Source organism: Suncus etruscus, chromosome 8 (genome assembly GCF_024139225.1).
Source record: "Suncus etruscus isolate mSunEtr1 chromosome 8, mSunEtr1.pri.cur, whole genome shotgun sequence".
NCBI classification, from domain to species: Eukaryota; Metazoa; Chordata; class Mammalia; order Eulipotyphla; family Soricidae; genus Suncus; species Suncus etruscus.
This window is the reverse complement of record NC_064855.1, coordinates 118,777,427-118,793,533: the sequence shown is the minus strand read 5'-3', so window position 1 is coordinate 118,793,533 and position 16,107 is coordinate 118,777,427. Positions and strand designations below refer to the sequence as shown.

At 35.0% G+C, this 16,107-nt stretch overlaps 1 non-coding gene across 1 annotated transcript; it reads right to left on the bottom strand.

The window, feature by feature from the left end:
* Positions 1–8,596: 8,596 nt before the first annotated feature.
* LOC126017213 (small nucleolar RNA SNORA62/SNORA6 family) lies at positions 8,597–8,747 on the bottom strand. The gene has a single exon (XR_007498855.1). It is a non-coding gene; the product is annotated as a small nucleolar RNA SNORA62/SNORA6 family (small nucleolar RNA).
* Positions 8,748–16,107: the final 7,360 nt, after the last annotated feature.

Below are 16,107 nucleotides of genomic sequence, written 5' to 3'. Positions count from 1 at the left end.
ACAACATGGTATACTTCAAACACCTGGCTGTCAGTTATACTTAGTAAAGCTATTTGAAATGAAAATAAATTTAATTAGCAGAGAGGGCCAAGTGATAGTCGAGAAGTTTTGATGGTAAATATGATGTAATATATACAATTAGTGAGGAGTAAAGCTGTCCTCCTAACATTTAAATAGCATTGCAAACAAATAGGGAAGGGTTGGGAGGGAAAGGGTGGAAGGGACTTGGAGGGGAGGGAAGGGATGGAAAGGGAAAGGAAAATAAGAGAAGAGAAGGAAAGGGAAGGGAAGGAAAAAGAAGAAGGGGAAGTGTAGGGGAGGGAGATGGAGGGAAGGGGAAGAAAGGGAAGGGAAGAGAAAGAAAAGGAAAGGAAGGGAAAGGAAAGAAAGAGGGGGAAGTGGAGGGGATGGAAATGAAGGAAAAGGGAAATGAAAGGAAGGGGGTGAGAAAAAGTAAGATTTTGGAGGGGAGGAAAGGAAAAGAAAAGCAAAGGGTGGAAAGGAAGAGGGAGAGAAGAATAGAGGGGAGCATCGAGGATTGGAGGGGAGAGGAGGGCAGAGGAAAGGAAGGGAAGATTGTTTTTCTCATCTCTAAAACGGGCAACATGATATTTGTTGAAAAACTGGATGCTACATAAATCACTCATACATACAGAATGCAAGGTATGCCAGATTCTAGCATTTTAAGCATTTTTAGTCCTCATCTTCCAGTTAGTCTAGCTACAGTGTTCTAGAAAATGCTCCATACTTCACTTTTTCTGTGTTAGCATCTAGTATTTTAATGTGTTTCCAAAGGCTTTCAAAATGCTACTTTCTTTTTTCAGGCTCCCTCCTGTCATTTTTTTTAAAAATGCACCATGGGAACAATACACTTCACTGGCATCTTCAACAGTCAGCGAGCTGCCCTGTATTATTTCTGAGCACACTGCGTTTGTGATGACACTTATACATACTCTCTACCCCCCACACACACTTATAAGGAACCCCCAGAATAGCTGGCTCATGCACGCAGACATCATAAGACCAACACCATTGTTTTAGCATTTCTCGTGTGATTTAATCACTAAGTCTCCAAATGCCTTTAGGAGACATTATTCCACAAACTGTGCTTCATCAAAACCTCCTGGAATCTTTTAGTGACTATGTACGTGGAGAATGTGAAATACTTAAAAGGGAATCTCTGGCCTCCTGGAGCAAAGGGAGACCAGATGGCCAGTTGTGACATAAGGCGGGAGTTGACTCATCTGCCTCTCAGCAGCCTTTTTAGAACAAAGAGTCAGCATCTGGGAGGTTTTCAGGGGATCCGGGTGTGGATTGCTGTGCGCTGTGCAGGCTTTCTTGGGCTGGACCACATAGATCATCTTGGGAGAATGAGGAGATTGTGGGGTGCCAAACAGCAACTGCAAAAAGAAATAAACTAGACGAGAAAAGGAGAACAGAAGTTAAGGAGATTGGTGAGGAGCTAAAGTCTTAGGGTTTTACCATGGGGGCTGATCTTTGCTCGCCTATGCCAGTGTGTCTTTCATGACAGATCCCTGCCAGCGAAGAGTCATGTTAGTACTGACAGTGTGAACCATTCACTGGTTCAAGCAGTTATTTTGTGAGGTTGGGGTTTGCCAAGAGCCCTTGGCATTTTTAGTTCTCTGCACATGGGTGAGCAATTTTCTGTCCAGTTCATCCTGTCTCCCTCTCATGTCCTTGTCATTCCCTCATGCCCTCTCTGAACCTCTATATTCACCATGTTCCCCAGGTTGTCTGCCATCAGTGGACACAAGGAAGAGAACCATGCCAAGTGATCCAGCATTATCTACTCTTGCCATTTCCAGGTTTTTGGCATTTTCAGGGCTTTGTTTATACGGAGTATTGGGTCTTGCATTCACTTTGTGCAAGGAAAGTGACAACTTGGGAGATTTCTTTTTCTTTCTCTTTCTTTCTTTCTTTCTTTCTTTCTTTCTTTCTTTCTTTCTTTCTTTCTTTCTTTCTTTTCTTTCTTTCTTTCTTTCTTTCTTTCCTTTCTTTCTTTCCATTCCTTTTCTTTGTTCTTTCTTTTTCTTTCTTTCTTTCTTTCTTTCTTTCTTTCTTTCTTTCTTCTTTCTTTTTCTTTCTTTCTTTCTTTCTTCTTTCTTTCTTTTTCTTTCTTTCTTCTTTTTCTTCTTTCTTTCTTTCTTTCATTCTTTTCTTTCTTTCTTTTGCTCTCTTTCTTTTTTTCTTTCTTTCTCTTTCTCTTTCTTATCTTTCTTTTTCTTTATTTTTCTTTCTCCCTTCCCTTCCCTTCCCTTCCCTTCCCTTCCCTTCCCTTCCCTTCCCTTCCCTTCCCTTCCCTTCCCTTCCCTTCCCTTCCCTTCCCTTCCCTTCCCTTCCCTTCCCTTCCCTTCCCTTCCCTTCCCTTCCCCTTCCCTTCCCTTCCCTTCCCTTCCCTTCCCTTCCCTTCCCTTCCCTTCCCTTCCCTTCCCTTCCCTTCCCTTCCCTTCCCTTCCCTTCCCTTCCCTTCCCTTCCCTTCCCTTCCCTTCCCTTCCCTTCCCTTCCCTTCCCTTCCCTTCCCTTCCCTTCCCTTCCCTTCCCTTCCCTTCCCTTCCCTTCCCTTCCCTTCCCTTCCCTTCCCTTCCCTTCCCTTCCCTTATCCAAAGAGACTGACCACTAATAAACACACTGACCCTGACTACAGGCTGAGGGAACAATGGTAGGGAGCCCCATCAAATCAGCTTGTATTTGCATGACAAAACTGTTCTAACTCACTCCAAGTGGACTCAAGGAAGTCCAGATAATGGTGTATCTTCCACATTCATTTGTCTTCATTCACCTTTCTTTCTCCTTAGAGGGAGCATACCTGGGCTCTTGTCCTTCCAGTTTTCCAACAGAAATTCAGAAAAGTGCTAGGCAGTGTCAATGCAACTTGAGCTTATCCCTGTTCCTTGCTTGCTTGAAGCACTTTATAGAGTCCTTCTTGAGCAGAATGAAGTACTATAAAGCAGATTTGTTCCTGCAGATGAATCAGCTCAGTGTCAAATCCCAGATCACAGAGAATGACAACTTCCTTTGAGGCATGAGCACATGTGTGTCTGAATTTTACATTAATATGATCATGAATCTGGGGAAATAGGAAAGCGGCAGATCCCCCTCCCCGTGTTTTTTCCCTGGGCGATTCAATTGACCAGCATGGCTGTGAGAAACCAAGCAAGAACCAGTTTGGAAGGAACCCTGATGTTTCTGCAGGGAACTTTAAAAATGGCAGCAATTTGGGATTTCTAGAGTAAACTTCTAGGACTAGAATTATTGGGATCACACTATTAACATTCATTGAATGTGTTGCAGGACCTTTGAAATTATAAGTGTCTCTTTATTGTACTTGAGTTTAATTTTAAAGAACCAGAGCACCTCAAATAGAAAACAAGTGATATGAGATTCCTATTTTATTTTGTGATACTTCATCTACTTATGTCATATTGAGTTAATAAAGCTATTTAGGAATAGATACTTGGAAAACTGGCCTTCGGTAGTAATAGCAGAAGAAATGCCAAAGAAAACATGCAATACTATTAAAAAAATCAATCACAGAAAACGTAAAAGAACACAATCAGTCTAATGTTCTATATGTAGATTGATTCCCCTCTATTGCCTACCATTTTTGACAAATCCTTTTATATATTTAAAATTTTAAATAAAATGTTATAAGGATAGATTTATAATTTATTCATTCATAAGAAAAATGAAATCTATTTTTACTAAGGCTTGTTTTAGGTGAAATGAAGAAGATAAGTTGTTTAAAAGTTATCTACTTTTAGGGGCTGGTGAGGTGGTGCTTGAGGTCAGGTCAGCCTTGCGAGTGCTAGCCAACGAAGGACCGTGGTTTGATCCCCCAGCATCCCATATGGTCCTCCCAAGCCAGGGGCAATTTCTGAGCTCTTAGCTAGTAGTAACCCCTGAGCATCAAACGGGTAAGGCCCAAAAAACAAACAAAAAAAAATTTTTATCTACTTTTATAATGTTAGGGTTGAAGTATTTTCATAAACCTCTTTTGTGGTAACTTGTAGTCACATGCTAGGTTCATGTAATGATAAGAGTGCTTTCCAGTACTTTAGGTTTGCCCTAAGAAACAGATAATTAACATATCTGACCTTTAGCACCAATGACCCCTGCTTTTGCTGCCCTCTTTATGGAAAAACATTTTCACAGTAGGAGGGACTAATCATCTTGAATGTGAAGAAATTCAAATTGAGGCTATATTGTCTTATTCATCCCCTGAATCTAAATGAATATTCCTTGCTACACTAAACCTTTGCCATCCTAAGGAGTCAAATATTTTGATGGATTTATACAGGAATGAATGATGACTATCATAGTATAGAGATGGCAAGGACAACATGCAAAAGCCCAGCCTGTCATGAACTAATGCATAAAGAACTCTCTGAGAAAATGCACATGGGGTGCAAAGAGGTATAGTATTAGGGTTTCCTTTTCTACCACTGACTAATGTTTGCTTTGGGTAAGTCACTTAACCCATTAGAACTTCCCAATTTCCTCCCCTTTCAAGTGGTCACAGTTAGAGCTTCCACACAGGGAATGATCTGTATGGTGCCACTGTTGTGTTTGATTGTTTGCATATGAAACCTTTCATTCTATCACAAACCAGTTAAAGATTGAGACTACCACCCCCCTCCCCGACTTAACAGAAGAAATAAACCAAGTTCATCCAGGTTAATGATTGATCCAGGTCACAGTGCTCTTCAGAGTCCGAGCCAGAGTGATGATACATATGCTTTTAATTTCCTGTATTATGTTTAACTCGTGATATCCCAAATAGGCCCGTTTTGTACATTAGTCAAGCTTCATTGCAAAGGCTGCAGAGCCATAGAGAGTTAGTGACCTCAGAGTGGGAGGTATTATTTTTTAATACTCTCAAAAACAGTGGGTGTCGGAAGGGGGAGTTATGGTTCATAATAACTAGAACTTTGGTGTTCACATTCCGTCACTTGAACATCTACCATCAGCAAATCCAAACATTTTTAGATGCCATTAATTTTAAGAGACCTCAGAGCCCATCAACAAAGAATAGGCCACCCATATATTTCCCTGTTGTGTGCCCATTGTAATTTGTATTTCCTTACTTGCTTTTAGCTAGACTTTTTTCTTCAGAATTGTAGCTATTTTTGTATTCATCTATCTGTATTATCTGTTGGGATTCTGAGACTTTGGAAACACAAAACCAAGCTGTCTCCTTGATCTGTGCTTACACATTCAGCCCTCTATATAGTGCTTTATATATAGTAGCAATTGGTAACTGTCAAGAGAATCAAATCAAATTGCCAGATAAGGAGAAAACAGTAGAACATATTTGAAAAATGATCAAATTTTAGTATATGTGATTTGTTGGCTGTTATAAAGCTTAGATTTAGATGGTATTTGAAGACGGATACCTATGAAAATGCCATGCCTTTTTCCTATATACTTACATTCTAAGACACAATACAAAGAAAAAAGAGGCTATAAATAAAAATGTCTGAGGATACTATTGCTAGCAACACAATTTGCATCGGAAAATCCATTATTTATGCTCTTTGTAAGAGCATGTATATTTATGTTGGTATCCGACTCATAACTTTATCATCTGAATGACTTTTTCTGATGGCTGCATTATGCTAGGTAATAGAAATCACAACTATGGAAGGTAATTTCAAATGGATCAAGAAATTCAAATATTAAGTAATGAATGCAGAAGTAAGAAGCAACAAACCAGTAAATAGTTTATTCTTTCACCTCTTACAGGGGAATGTCATCATTTCCATGGCTATTGACTGTAAAAATTATAAATATTCACAGACAAGCCCCGTTAGGGAACCAAATGAACAAATTAAAAAAGATTTTTCAAATCAATAAGGAGCAGTGAATCAAGCTAATTCAATGTCATTTTGATGTCAACTCTATTTGAAATTATGCCTTTTGGTAAAACTCACATTCTCCACCTAACAGGCATGTGTGAAAAATATAATTTTGCTTCTTGCACAATAACTCATAACACTCTTTTATATGATTGCTTTTAAGAAATAGAAATACAAGCTGTTTCAAGCTGATTTTTAATTGTGTGTCAGACAAGAACACATCTAATTATATTACTGTAATTGAGATTGTATATGACTTACATATAAATATCATACAAGATAATGTTGTCTCATTAATATAGATGAAATAAATAGAGATTAGATAGATATTGAAAAAATAAATACTTGGTCATTTTCCAAGTACAATATGTCATTTCAACAGTGTTTTCACTTCCTTGGCTGCATGTGGATTTAGAATTCTTTCTCTGAAATTATAAAAGATATTGGGGAACCAGAGAGATAGTAGAGTAGTTAAGATGCATATTTTGCATCTGGCTGATGAAGTTTGATTCTCAGCACCACCTTAGGTCCCCATAGCACTACCAGAAATGATTCCTCAATATTGACTCAGAAGGAAACACCAAGTGTAAGCTCAAAACAAAAGTATTAAAAAAAAAAAAAGCGATTGGACTCAAGTGGTCTTCAAAATAGTTTTTGGACAATAGAGTTCAAATAAAGAGAAAGTTAAACATTTTCAGAGATAGATTTCATTATTTTCAAATTTGTTACAATATGTTATAGCAGAAGAAAGGGGGACTTTTTAATATATGAACTTTATATGTCTGTGAAAATATTTCTAAATATCCACAATTCTGTCTTAATTTGTGTGTGTGTGTCATTGGAATTATTTTTATCCTCATGTCTTTGAGTCTTTAACAAGATGTAATAAATAAATGTTTTGTGTAAATTTATGCATTCAAATAGTTTGCTTAAATGTGCAACTTGTTATTTATTCATTTGTTTATTTTTGGGTTTGGGGTCACACACAGCAATGCTCAGAGCTTACTATGTGTTCTACATTCAAGAATAATACTTGACAGTGCTCAGAGGACCACATTGGGTGCGAGGTATCAAACCCAGTTGGCAAGGCAAGAGCTCAACCCACTGTACTACTGCTCTGGTCCCTTCATTAGACTCTTTTTCTTATTTGCTCAACTTTAATTCATTTTATTTAATTTTTACACAGATATAGCAACCTCCTTAAACTAGTTATTTTAAACATATGAGTATTTTCTTCCCTCTTCTATATAAAATTTTCTTCTGGTATCTCATATCTTCCTGATCATTAGTTTGCTCATTTATTTGGATCAAGCCTAATTAAAGATAAAAGTGAAACTGAAATGAGAAATTTGGGATAAGGTGTTAGTACAGTGTTTAAGACTTTCATCAGAGTTTAAGTTTAGGCAGATCCTTGTTCTACTCACAGCACTGTAAATATTTCCTTGAATTAAAATGCCAATTACCAACAAATACATGATTCAAAGCAAAATGAAATTATAAATGCACTGTATTATTTATATCATTCATGGATTGGGAAGAATGTTTTTCTATCAAACATACAATTTATGGTCATAGATAACCCTCCACCTCATTTTTGCTACTGTTAATATGAAACTTCAACTTGACTTTCAGTAGAAGATGTTTTTTTAATTTTTATTGAGACCAATGTGAATTACAAGTCTTTGACAGTTATATTTAAGGTTGAGAGTGAATTAGGGCCATTTTCATTACCAGTTATGACCTCCCTCAGCCAATGTTTCCAGCATACATCCTCTATCTCCACCCTAAGCCTCCTGGACTGCTAGTGTAATAGGTCCCTTCTGTATGTAGCTTGTTGGGGTTTGGATCTCTTGATGATATTGTCATTAACTTGGGTTGGGTATTTAAGACTGATCATTTTTTATTTTTATTTCCACTCGATGCTCATGAAGCTGCTTTGCCCCTGGTACCCTGCTGTTTGTATTATATTCGTTGTTTCCTCATGTCAAAATATTATTTTTTATTTTATTTTTAAGCAAAATAAATGTATAATTTTTAAGCAAAATATATTTATATTCAAAATATCTTCTTGAATCCTTGTAATAAAATTAATGAGGGGGGCCAAACAGATAACCCAATGATCGGAGTAGACACTGTGTATCTGGGGTGACTGGCCTTGATATCTAGTACCAGGTGGTTCCCCATCATTGCCAGGAGGGATCTCCTAGAACAGAGCCAGGACAAATCCCTAGCATTGCTTTTGTCACCATTAAATTTTGTAGGTGCTGATTTTCTTATTTGTCTATCCATATCTGTCCATCATTTTATGGGCGTCTAAGTTATATGAATAATTGTGTGTACATCTTCATGAGTTCTTATTTTTCTGAAAAAGTAACGGGCCACTTTTTATTTAAAAACTATTTGTAAGTCTAGTTAGTCCTCAAAACTTTCAATATCAAGCAAAAAAATAGTGTTCAGACACTGCTATCTTAAAAATTCTGGTTTATTCTTGGGTGGAACCAGGTTGACATCAATTGACAACCCAGATCAATTTTAAACACACAACCCACCTTTTTGGGATCTTAAAGCAGGATTCATCAAGTTTGATTTTAAAAAGAAAGATCAAGTCCTACGTACTTAACAGACTCAAGGTAGGTAACGAGACAAGAAATCAATTAGTATTTTCACATGTACAAAATTTTACAAAATGTACAAAATTCCTAGGCTTACACATTACACGTTATGTAGCAAGAATTACTATCAAATACCACTCATTGGGCCAAAGACCCTTGTGATGTTAGCAGAAAAGCTTTCCCCTCGTGTAACACACTACCTAAGCTTTAGTTCATCAACCAGTGTGGCCTCAACTCCAAGCTCTAACAATGTGTTTTGTTCATGAGTTTCTAGCAAAGTGTGACATCAGTTTTGGTGACTATACTTAGTAAATAACAAACATAGTAGAACTACAAAAAGTTTAAAATAATTTTACTTTGCTGAACAGGAAATAACTAACAGATTTTGTGAAAAAATGTTATGCTACATTTTATTATGTAATATTTCTATAGGGACAAATTATTATTAATTATTCTTTCCAGTCCTGTTTTACAAGCACTGTAATTAGTAAAATAAGAATTCTGATAATATTTTGTTTACTCTTTTATTATTTTAAGAAGTGCTTGTATTTATATTAATTTTTATTTTATTCTAACTTTATATTATTTTATTCTATTTTTTCATTTCATATCCATTATAAATAAATAGCTCACTCACACTTTATGTGTTTGGATTAATTATCAATAGTCTATAATTTCACATAGAGTTCATTTAAAATGTATAAAGCTATATAATATTATGGTTGTATAATAAATAAATAAAGTAGAAATAAATGACAATTCAAAAATAGTAAATCAAGTAAAGTGAAGAAAATATAATCTAAACTTTATGATAAATTCTCTTGAAAGAAATAAATATGGAGAACAATTAAGCCTTAATTTTAAAAGTTGCTTAATCATCTTTCTGTTCATGACTTATATAGATTGGAAAGATATTGATATTTGAAAGAAGAATAAAATGTATTATTAAACAAAACCACATAACTTAACTACTTACTCCTGCCTCCCAATTAGAGGGGGAAATAAGGGAGGCATCAGGACCAAACAGGTGTAAGACTACGAAGTAATAGGATAGGTACAGAGGGGACCACATATTCTAGCAGCCCTGGGGGCGAGGGAAGAGGATACGGGACTTAGGACAAAAAACGGAGGAGTAGGGAAGACAAACCGGTGGGTGATGGTAATCCCCCCTGATTTTATGTAAATATGTACCTAAAATATTATTGTCAACAATATGTAAGCACTATGATCAAAATAAAAATTATGTTAATATAAAAAAAAATCTGCACGTCTTTCAAATTGACCAATTGCTTTCTATAAGAAGCTCATGAGATGACTATTTAAATTTCAAAATTAATCAATAGTTAATAGTTCCTATAAATCATTAAATTATATTGATTGCAGGAAATTTGGGTCCCCAAAAGCAATTGACATAACCTAGAAGCATGAGCAAATAAAGCTTAAAACAAATAAGACATATCTTAAAATATCTAGGGATTGTCAAGGATAAAGTCCATCCCTACAAGCATGCTCTGTGATCCTTCATTATTATCAGCAGTGCTGTTTCATTCAAGGTTGACATCTCAAGGTGGCTTCATCAAACCTAACAGAAGAATAAGAAAAGGCTTCTGGCATATTTCTTTGAACACTGAGTAGTACGTTTCCAGTATACAGTATGTAACATTGCTATTTGGGAGAAATAATATAATGAGAATAAAAACCCACAAGATTCTTTAAAATGACTTTGTAGCAAGATCAGATTCAAAGATGAACTTAAAAAAATAATGAAGCAGGTACAAAAAAATAAAAATGCCTGATATTTATATTTATTAGTTTAAATTCAAATTTTGCTCATATTTTATTATTGTAAACTATAAATATATGTTCTCAGTTCAAAGAAACTCTATTGAAGTCACCCCCCTAACATTTAGAAAGAAAATAACCACCTTTTAGCTTTTTTCAAAATACATGAAATTTGTAATCCCCCTAAATTTCCATTGATCAGACAGAAAGAAACATCTGTGATTATTTTCAAGTCTAATAAATCCCACACAAAGTGAAGCAAGTGTTAACTGCCCCCTGTCGATTCCAAAGTCCCTACCTCTCCTTTCCAAACCATAGTTCATTTTGATTGAAAAAAGAATGAGTTGCCCCATTAAGTGCTTTTCTATTAGTCATGTTCCTGTCTGTCCATCAACCAAAGGAAAAGTCCTGTTTGTACAACTGCAAACTAGCCACTAGGAAGGCCTCTGACCTTGCCAGCCTCTGACATCTCTGTCTCCCATTTGTCATTTGATCTGGGCTTGTCAGCAAACAGATGTCTCCTTCTGCCTAAGGCCTGCTCGGAGTTCGGGGGCAGCTGTTGCTATGACATTTGATGAAGGTATGGAAAGTGATGATAATGTGATTTGTGAGTCCATCCGCAGTAAGTGCTTGAAAGTGTAAGATGGGAATGATGCATTCCCTGATAATTCGTTAATGCTCATTTTGAAAAAAATGCTTTTAGTTAAATGTAATTTCCTGTGCCAAACATATTTTTTTTCTCTTAAAGTGCCTCCTAAGATAATTTACCAAGGAGGTGATCTCTGTCTGCTGAATGCCTCTATTTAAACATATGAACTCCAAATGTTGTTTGCATGAGAGATTATGACATACATTCCAATAGGCCTTGCTTCTTGAAAGGAAATGCAAACGAGACGGACAGGGCTGCCTTCTAATAATGAGTCTGCAGGCATTTAGGAATGTGGGATGTGATAGTAAAAAAGGGATTAAAGACTTGAAAGGAACTTCCACTAGGACCATAACAATGTTTTGCTTTGGGAACTATGAGATCAGTCTTCACATTGTTCATTGCCCATGTGCAAGCCACAAATTTTCCCTAATGAGCATCCCAATGTATATGCAATTGAGATTCAAAAAATGAAGTTAAGTGCTGGTTTTCCTTTTGCCTAATTTTTTAATCTTTACCATTTATTAAGTGTAAACCATTTTTATTTAAGTAACATTGGTTTTAACATCTTAATTTCAGGTCTATTGGAATTGAATTATAAATTCAATATGTGTGTTCCTTACTTGAGGACAGGTATAAATGGGGTAAAAGGGGATGAGTAAAATGATGGTGAATATATTTTGGTGATAACAATGGTTAAAATTGGAATTTTTAACGTACGTTTATTTTTATTTTCATTGACATGCAGATTGTGGATAGAATGACTCGTTTTTAAGACAAGGATAAAATTTAGTTTGCTTCTGTAAACAATTATTATTTGATTCAGTCACATAGATAACTGAAATGATTCTCTTAAGCTAAGAAAATGTAGTCACCAAACACGAGGAGTGGCTGGAGAAATAGTATAGTGGGTAGGGTGCTTCTTGCCTAGCACAAAGTCAATTCAGGTTCCAATCATCACAACTTCATGTAAGTCCCTACAAGCATTCCAGAAGTTATTCCTAAATACTAGTAGAGAACATTGCTGGGTGTGGGCCCTGAAACAAAACAAAAACATAAATTTTAGAACTTGGGGCCTAAGGAAATACTAATAAATTCAGTTGTCCAAGGTTGAATTTTCAGCACCACAGATGATCCACCAAATCCCACCGGAAGTGATACTTAGACAGAGTCAAGAGTAACTCTGAACATAGCATGAGCATTCATATAGACCATGAAACATTTTTTTAAAATATAATATGACTATATTTAACATAGTACTCTGAAATCTATGGAGATGAAGAAAAGAACAACTAAGAAAGCAGAAACTTTGAAACTAAGTCAGTGTGATTTCTGCAGTTCAATCCCATAATCTCAAACTCATAGTTTTATCACATTCAACAATGAAACTAAGTCTTTAGAAAGATTATTCCATTGATAAAATCAATATTTATGAATTACTCAATGTCGTGCATGACTCCTTTAAAGTAACTGTGATATTGCTTCACATATTCTGAATGTGCACTTTGGCTTCTATTTTATAAAGAATATTTATATAATCTAAGTGAAAAAATCATATGTTGTATGTGCATATGTATGTCTCTACTCAAATAATGATGAATAAATGGGTTGTCTTCTTATATTTTTAAAAAAACCCACCTGAATTCTCAAAAAAATAAAAGGTCTACTCTAAGGTTAAAATGGGCAAATTCTTTCCTTTTATTCAGTAAGCAGTAAAATTGGTTGTGAATATCCAACAATTATTTCTCCCGGAGTTCAAGTGAGGGAATTATTACTATTGATCTTTCTAAGAAAGAGACTTTATGAGAAAGAGATATGAGAATAAAGCCAGTTTTGCTTTGCTGTGTGTGTTTTCATTGGCACTTTTGTGACTATTAGCCAAAATGGTAATATAAATGTAATGGCATTTTGTAGTAAATAATAATTTCTCATTTTTTATGGCAAACTTACAGAAAAAAATGCGCTAAAGGACTGACTGCATAGTGAAAGCATAACTGAGAACCACTAGCATCTATTAGTAGTACTATCTTCTACAAAACAATATCATTATTTTTAAATAAGATTTGATTTATCTCATGTTATATTGTATGTTACATTTTATGATCTAACCACTAAAGACATACTAAATGTTAAGTGAGCTGCTATTGTTCAATATCTGAGTTTATTTTAAATAGTGCCACAAAATAGACATTGTTATGAAGCAGTGTTTTTAACTTACGTTAAGTATTCTTTAAATACTCTAAATAATGTCTTTATATAGAAACTTTCAGATATTTAAATATTTGATATCTTGATTGATATAGAATAGATTTTATTTATGGACTTGAGAGTCATTAAAAAATTGTACAAATTAAAATGAGGCTTAAAATGTTCATACAGAAGCCACAGAAATAGTATGGTCAGAAGGACACTTGTCTTGCATATGAATAACTCAGGTTTGACCCCTAGTACCACATAGCCACACATGGTTTTCAGAGCATACCAGGAGTAATCCTTGAGCAAGAGCCAGCAATAAGTCCTAAACACAGAAGGAATTAGCACCAGAACAAGTCTATACAAGTAAATGAGAATTTATAAAATTCACAGAAACATAGAATTTTATTCAATACTTCTCTTTACTATTTTTTCCAAGCACATCAAGAATATATTCTCATAAATTTGAATGCAATTGGAAATGATTTTAGAACTTTAAGAAGCAGGAATGAATGAGCAGAGAGAGGGATAATAAAGATCAAATTTGGCTGTAAACACTATTGCTCTCTTATAAGTTAAAGTGTTTTAGATAAAGCACTTCTTGTTTCTATGCAGGAAAACCCAGGAACAGTATAGTTGACATTTGTTTCATGTCCCTTACGTGGTATACCTCTGATTTCTAACACCATATGTAAATATTTGTAGCATTCATTGATGCAAACATTACATGACCCTGGAAGACATAGTCATATAGAAAAAAAGCTGATGAAAAACAAAATAAGGGCTGGAGCAATAGCACAGCAGCGGGTAGAGCATTTGCCTTGAAAGCAAAGGACCCAGGTTCAATCCCTGGCATCCAATATGGACCCCCAAGCCTGCCAGGAGTGATTTCTGAACACAGAGCCAGGAGTAACCCCTGATTGCTGCCAAGTGTGACGCCAAAACAAAACAAATCCAAAAACAGGAAAGAAAAACAGAATAAGAAATGTGAAGGCTAAGCATTAAGAAATCATGAAACCAATGGAAAAACATATTTGCAATAATATCTAATTGCTGATAAGTAATATCAACCCCACAAAAATAGACAACAGAAAATCTTAACAGATGGCAAGTCATCTTACTCAAACAAATTAAGGGATCATACATTTAAAAAAAATAGTAGGTTAGTTGACATGCACTGTAATTACATTGGATATATTGCTTTCAATAAACATTAAAGGACAAATTAACATTAGTCGTGCCAGCTACATTTCTAAATCTGCTCTTCGAGCTTGTAATTAAAATCCTAAATTATTACTGAAGCAAATTAACAGTTCTAATGTAATGCAGACATTGTAATCATCAGTGTTTAGTTGTTTTATAAATGGATTATCTAAGAAACACTTGAACAATAGTCACCTCAGTGAACAGTAAATATGAGAAAAGGAGAAACAAGACTCCTTGATCTAATCCCGTCTCTTCCAACCAAGGAGAAAGCGTGGCTCACAAAACAAATGGGACAAGCCTTAATACAATGATTGTGTCCCCTAACTAAAGTAGTGACAGATTGAAATACAGTTGTTTAAATTTTTTTCCTCTGATTAAAGCCAAGAAGAGCCCATTATCTCACTTTTGATTGTGGTGATATTATTTAATGTGTGTTGAGTCTGTTCGCCAAAAATGGTGAATCGGCAATTGAGCCAGTTTTCACCTTCCAATAAATCCCATACTGGCACTGGACACACGATCTCATTTCATTCACTTGACTTTCTAAATTATTCTTTATTGTAGTTGGCTTATATTGGAATACGTTTCAGACATTTTCTCTGCCATTTTGAGTTTTGTCAGATTTCATATAGAACTCTTCAATTCGGTGTTTAACTGTATCGATGCAAATTTATTTTCTGTGAACTTTTGTATTTACTGTGTTTTTTATACTGTTTTCTCCTAAGAAGTCAATAATTTTTGGTCTAGCCATTAAAGAAAACTTGCAACTAAGAGAGATTACTAACAAATAGTGAAGGATTCTTCAACTGCTCTGATGACAAGAAGTTTGGCATGTATAACTTCTTTTTATAATGAGTTAATTTACAAAGACTTGATTATGGAAGATGTAAATAATTTTCTATAATAAAAGAAGTATTTTTCTTTAAAAATTATAAATACATCTAATATTTGAAGATTTTTAATAAAAATTATGATATTATGAATAAAAAGTATTGGATGAACAAAATTCTTCCTTTACATGAAAAAACCACACATTTAATATTGTTGCTTTAATACATTAGATTATTGAAAGACTACTACAATTCCTTTTAATCATCTATGCTTTGAAATAAATTAAATTCTTGCATATCAATAATAGCTTATTTTAGGGAAAGAAACTTTAAAAATTTCTTGGGTGCAGCTATAAAAAAGATCTTTATCCACTTATAAAGTGACTTAGAAATATGAAGGGGAAATTGCAATTTTATGCTTAATTATAATCTTCAAATTAGAATTAGAAATAATAAATTGGTAGGTTGTAACTTAACACTCATCAACATGTTCTTTAAAGTCATATATCTCCTCTAAGTTAGTAATACTATTGTTCTTATTATATTTTAAAATATCTTAATTTTTATTTTTGTGGGTGGAATTTGGGTCACACCCAGTGGTGCACAGAGGTTGCTCCTGGCTCTGTGCTCAGAAACCGCTCTTGGCAGGCTGAGGGGACCGTATGGGATGTCAGGAATCCAACTAAGGGTTGGCTATGTACAAGATAAATGCCCTACCACTGTGCTATCACTCTGTGCCCTATCTTTAATTTTTTAATGAGTATTCTATTCTTAAAAATAAAGGGAATGTTGGTGATTATAATGATAATGATCATGATAGCTGATGGTTATGATTATCTCATTATGAAAAAGTTTGATGATTTTAAAATTAGAAGTATATAAAATATAGGGCCAGAAAGATAGCACAGCGGTAAGGCATTTGCCTTGTATGCAGCCTACCCAGAAGGGATCCAGTTCAATT